This window comes from Grammomys surdaster, unplaced genomic scaffold (genome assembly GCF_004785775.1).
Source record: "Grammomys surdaster isolate TR1022 unplaced genomic scaffold, NIH_TR_1.0 125881, whole genome shotgun sequence".
Lineage (NCBI taxonomy): Eukaryota > Metazoa > Chordata > Mammalia > Rodentia > Muridae > Grammomys > Grammomys surdaster.
In genome coordinates, this window is record NW_021620706.1 from 1,252,126 (window position 1) to 1,257,864 (window position 5,739).

The 5,739-nt window shown below is 34.9% G+C and overlaps 1 protein-coding gene across 1 annotated transcript in view; it reads left to right on the forward strand.

Annotated features, from left to right (window-relative positions):
• The window catches only part of Dpyd (dihydropyrimidine dehydrogenase), an 872,190-nt gene that overhangs the window by 436,440 nt on the left and 430,011 nt on the right, over nt 1-5,739 (forward strand). The window lies entirely within an intron of this gene.

Consider the following 5,739-nt stretch of genomic DNA (forward strand, 5'->3'; position numbering starts at 1 on the left):
TATATGTATATATGTTCATGTGTTCATGAACTTATAGTTAGTAACATTAAAGTATGGGAAATTATATCATTTACATTTCATATAATTTCTTTCTTGCTGAGTGGTTTTTGGATTTTGTGTGTATCATTCCATTTTAAATATTACAGTAGCCTTTAGGACACAACAAAGATTGCTAAGATGAGATTTAAATATGCATGAACTTTACTAAGTAAGATGCCTGTGAGAAAAAATAGAGGAGAATATAAAGATGAGTTGGAGAGACCTAGCATTGAGAAATACATGTATGGCATGAAGGGGGAAAGGGTCAAGGTTGGAGAAAAGCACTCAAGAATAATACTTATAGTATAAGGAAAAGCCACTGGATAGTCTAATGTCTCCTAACTCAGCTTGCTAAGTATCTCTACCCTACTCAGGTCATTGGCTAAGCCCTGAAGCAGAGATGCAGCAAAGATGCAAGGACAATTTGCACAGTGCAGTGCAAAATAAGATTGTAACTCTGGTTTCATGATGCTGCAGTTTGAGTTCTATTTAGCACCACAAAGATAGGCTAGTTCCTTTGCCTGTGTCAGGGATAAGTTCTAAAGCCCCATTGAATGGCTGAAGCACTAGGAAGCACTGCATTCTAATGTATAGTGTTTTGTAAGCTTAAGTTATCAGTTATAGTGATGGGATAACAACAATAGCAAAAACACAAGTTTCAACAATATTCTATAAAAAAGCCTATGATCGTATTGTTTTTGCTCACTTTCTTGTCTTGTGAGATGCTGAAACCTACATGATGGTGGTGTAAGCTGAGACAAGTGACAGACACTGTGACATGAAATAAGCCTAACACATACAGCTCATATGGGATATATTTTTAAATAAAAGATTTACAAATGACTTGTGGAATACAAATAACCATTTCATAAAAGTTTTATCAGTGCACTAATCTATATACTAGGCCAAAACCTGAAGGGTTACTCAATGAACAGAAGCTTTGAAGTCATTCACTCTCATCTCTAGTACCATTATCGTGATGAGCACTCATTTCTCACTCTCTACTATACCACACTCCCTTGAAAAACCCTTCCTGATTGCAATGCCTTCTCCATCCCTGCAGCAAATATAATGCCATACCAATCCAATGGGGTCATGTTCTTTTGTTTCTTAAAACAATCTAATGGTCTCCCATAACTTTAAAAAATAAATTTCAAAAGCCCTGTAGATGGCATTTGATAGCACAGCTTCCCAGTTTACCTTGTAATCAGTCTGCTACAGGCATGGTGGTCTTCTCAGGGTTCTTCCCAATGTAGGGCCTCCTGTCAATGGTTTTCCTTGCCTAGTAATTTCAGGTCCTTATACTCAGATGAAGTAAAATAAAGTTGTTGCTAATGGAAAAGTTTAAATAATCAAGGGATGACTGATGGCATGAGTGGTTTGTACTTATTAAAGCCTATCAAACATCAGAAGGTATGACTCATACTTAACCAATTTAATTATGAAGGGTTATCATAGTTAAAGATAGTTATCAAAGAAAACTTTTCTTTTCCATGAAAGAAAAATCTTACATCTTCTAAATTGTTCAATAAAACTGCACTCTTTGTTAGTGTGTCAGAAAAAAGGATTAAAAGGGCATTCTTCCTTACAGCCATAGGGATCTTATTAGTTACCAATCATGAAATCTCAAGACAATGAAAACATTTTATAGGGGTTGGTGCTTGCACAATAAGAAACAGTGGGTTTTGTGTGCATTTATGAGTTTACAGAACAATATTTTCAAATATGTTTTTAAAGTATGCAATTGCTAAGTGTTAATGCTAATCTTAAAATACTCAAATTGTGATTCCTGTCTTCAGACCTTCCACACAAGAGAGTAAAAATAAACAAGTGTTATTATTGGCAAGAATATCTCATAACATGTGTGAAATGGCTTCCTTGTATAGAATATGAGGGACTATGTCCGCAGTGTGTGAGAAACTTAGACTTACAGTATATGGGGATGAGTGAGTGGGGGAATGTGTGCTACAGTGTGTTAGGAGTTTAGTCTATGTTGTTCTCAGTATTCATTAAATTTAACTGTGCTGACTAGTTTAATGTCGACTTAACACATGCTGTAGTCATCCAAAAGGAAAGAACTTCAATTGAAAAAATTCCTCTGTAAGATCCAGCTGTAGTGCGTTTTCTTAAAGAGTGGTTAATGGAGGAGGGACCAGACTACTGTGGCTGGTGCTATGCCTTGTCTGATGGTATTAGGTTCTAGAAGAAAGCAGGCTGAGCAAGCCAGTAAGTAGCACCCATCCATGGCTTTTGAATCAGCTCCCACTTCCTAATTCCTGGCCTGTTTTAGTTCCTGCTCTAACTTTCGTCAATGATGTACCATGATGTGGTAGTGAAATCAAAATAAACTCTTTCCTTTCCAACTTGCTTTTCATCATGATGTTTCATCACTGAAATAAAAACCAAACTAGGACAATACTCTACAGAGATCAGAATACTCCAATTACTCCAGACATAGCCAATCATGGGGATTCATCCATAGCAAATGTAATTTAAAGTGTTTTCCATTAAAACATGGGCCAGAACATTTTAAGTAGTTAGCTCTATAGTCATTTTTGGAGCAGGTACCAAAGTATCTATGTTATTGGAGTTTGCGTATTAAATAAAAGACAAGTTTGTAAACAGTTCGATAATTGGACGGGCTCCATATTGATTTTTCCTTTGTTATATGATATTACCCACTTCTTCATCCAGAATCATGTCGTACAGGGCTTGAGAGTGCTAGAAACACGGTTGCTGTTGTGTATTGGAATGTTGGAATGTGCAAAGACAGAAAGGCTGTCACAGCAGTCAATAAGATCTGAGAGGTGTTGACTAATTGCCTGCTAATTACACAGTAAATTGTCTAATTAAGCTGATGGTTAATTAGGGTACGCTTGCACAGCAGTCTTGTGGAATTTGTGTCTGATGTCTGGGAAGCAGCTTGTATAATTGGCAAACTGGTAAGGACTGGCAGAGAACATGACTGGAAAGCTCCCCACCAGTGGGTGACAGAACACGGATTCAGTGGAAACAAAAGGGTTCTCTTTTTTTAGACTGGAGTTTTGTTTCCATCCAGCTATTCTTTCCTGGGCAATTGAAAAATACATCTGAAGCTGAAACAGTGAGAGTAAAGAAGGCTCCAAATGAGCATCATGATAGAGATTGTATCCTTCACCTGCTGTACGGCCTCTTCTAAAGCACCTACTCATGTTATAGTAATGGTCACATGTGTGCTGCACTGCCCCGCATTTTAAATATGCTATTTTATGTTCATATTAAAATAAAATGTGAAAATAGTAATAGATATGGGAAATTGTCTCCTTTATGAATATATGTAAAACATATTTGTACAACAAATATAAGGCAAGTTGAAAAAGATATTTTGAGTTTTATTAATTTACTCTGTCAACTGTGTATGTTAAAGATCTTAGCCATAATATAGAAATATTTGGATAATATTTTAAACAAATATACAGTGAGGGAGCTTTAATTTTATAATTTTTATAAATTTACCATGCAACTGGCTTTCATTTATCATTTAATAATATATAATAATGCAGTATTTTAGTACCTAATTAGGTGGAATTTCTTTTCTGAGTGAGCATGAGCAAAATTGGGTGAAATACCTGAATACATTGAGTGTTTCAAAACTCAAAGATTTGGAAATTACTATTGAATTTATTTTGTTCTTGGTGGTCGAGGAAGCTTAGTTTTTCATTTATATCAGTCATTTGTTGTTAAAATATGCATGTGAAAACTGACCCTCAGGAGAAGTACAGTACTTTGCTGAGCTCAGCCTTTTCACGTAGCTGGAACTCTGTCCACACAAATGGCCTCTAAGGACAGCACCTGAACATGGCTGTCTACTTCCTTATCATTTGTCACCCAAGCCACACCATTCCTTGCAGGTTTCTGACTACAGTTTTGAATAGAACATAAGACTACAGTTGAAACAGAGTCACAAGAACACAAAGACTCTTGAATTGAATATTCATTTTCACACCAATGAAACACAAAGAAAAGTTAAGCTCTAAAAGCTAGATTTCTGCAAGATAAGAAGCTCTCCATTAAAGTCGGGTTTGAGAAATTTTTGCTGTATCCTCAAACAAAATGATATCTGGCTGCAATTGATTTCTATGTATGCTTTTCTTTCCATTATGTTTCAAGGAGAAGGTAAAAAAAAAAATGTCTGTGCCATATTATTGCTTGAGCCATATTACAAACAACTTAAGATGTTTTGAGTTTTCATTAATCTTGTACACATATACTTGAGGACTTAAAATATTTACTATTTTAATAAATTAGGCATTTTCAATCTTTAGGGCATAATTGTATAATATTAATCATGCATATAAAATAAATGAAAAATTAAATATCATATCAAAATACAGAAAATCATAACCATTCCATTTGGAGTCTTAAGTTTCCAAGTCCTATCATATTTCATAAAGAAATTATGCAAGATAGAAGAAAAGTGAATTTGCCAAAGATTACAAAGTTAAGCAATGAAATTACTTATTTGAAAATATGTTTGCGGGAGATAGAGGTCAGTATTGAAGCCCAGCAGTCTGTGTTGATCTACTTATTCTTCATAGAAATAATATAAAATTATTTGTTATAAATAGAAGTATGAATAAAAGAAATATCAACAAAATATAGCATTTAAAGTTTTAAAGAACTTCTTTAAAGGTCTAAATGTTGAGCAAAATTTCCCTGTTATAGTAGATTTAAGCCTTATTTTATACCAAATAAAATGTTACATATTCTCATCAATACTTAGCCATTCTATGAATAAATTTTGTTTATTTTGTTTAAGTAGTCTTCCATTAAAATCTTTATGATACTTTACTTTTTATTTTACATGGGTCTATATATCCACATTTAGATATATTTAAAAGAATGAGTGAAGCATATTTTTGTTAGGGTTGTTGGGTGGAGGAGTATGGTATAAAATCACAGATTATTTTCTAATCATTTGGGAAGTGCTGCCCCTGTAATATGAAAAGTTGAAGATAAGATATAGAATATTTACCAACCTTAGCCATCAACTTCATGTGGATTTCTTGTTTTTGTAATGTTTATATGTGATAAAATTGACTCAATATTTTAATGATTTCTAATGCATTTTCATGATGCACTGGTCCCTCCTCACCTCCTCTTAGCTGTGATTTCAGTTATCCATGTTCAATCCGAGGTGGAAAATATTTAATTGGAAGGTAAAAGTGTTGACTGTGCAATGTTCTAGGTGTCAAGGGCCCACAACATTCTGTCCTGTCCTTTGACCCCACATATGTATGTATCCAACTCAGTATGCATTGCCTCTCTGTTACTTACTCACCAGTGATATCAGCTGTCACAGTATCTGTACTCATGCTGAAGCAGATTAAGCCACAATGTATACATAATTTAAGTCACTTGACTTGATCGTGTGTCCAACCCATTATTTCACATCATTACTAGAAGTGGAAGTAAATTATTATTGTTGTGTTTTATTTTTTAAAAAAAGAAAGAAAGGAAAAAGAAGCTAGGAATATGTTTGGTGAAGGCTGTATGGTGTGGGGAGAGGGGTTGCCTATGAGGTCCCATGCTGAGGTATCCCTTCCCCCTAAGGTACCAAGGGGAATAGAATAGAGTTAATTTAGGGCATGGGCAGGGGAGTTGATGAAATATAGACAGAGAAAGGCAGAGAGAGAAAGAGAGAGGGGGAGAGGGAGAGAG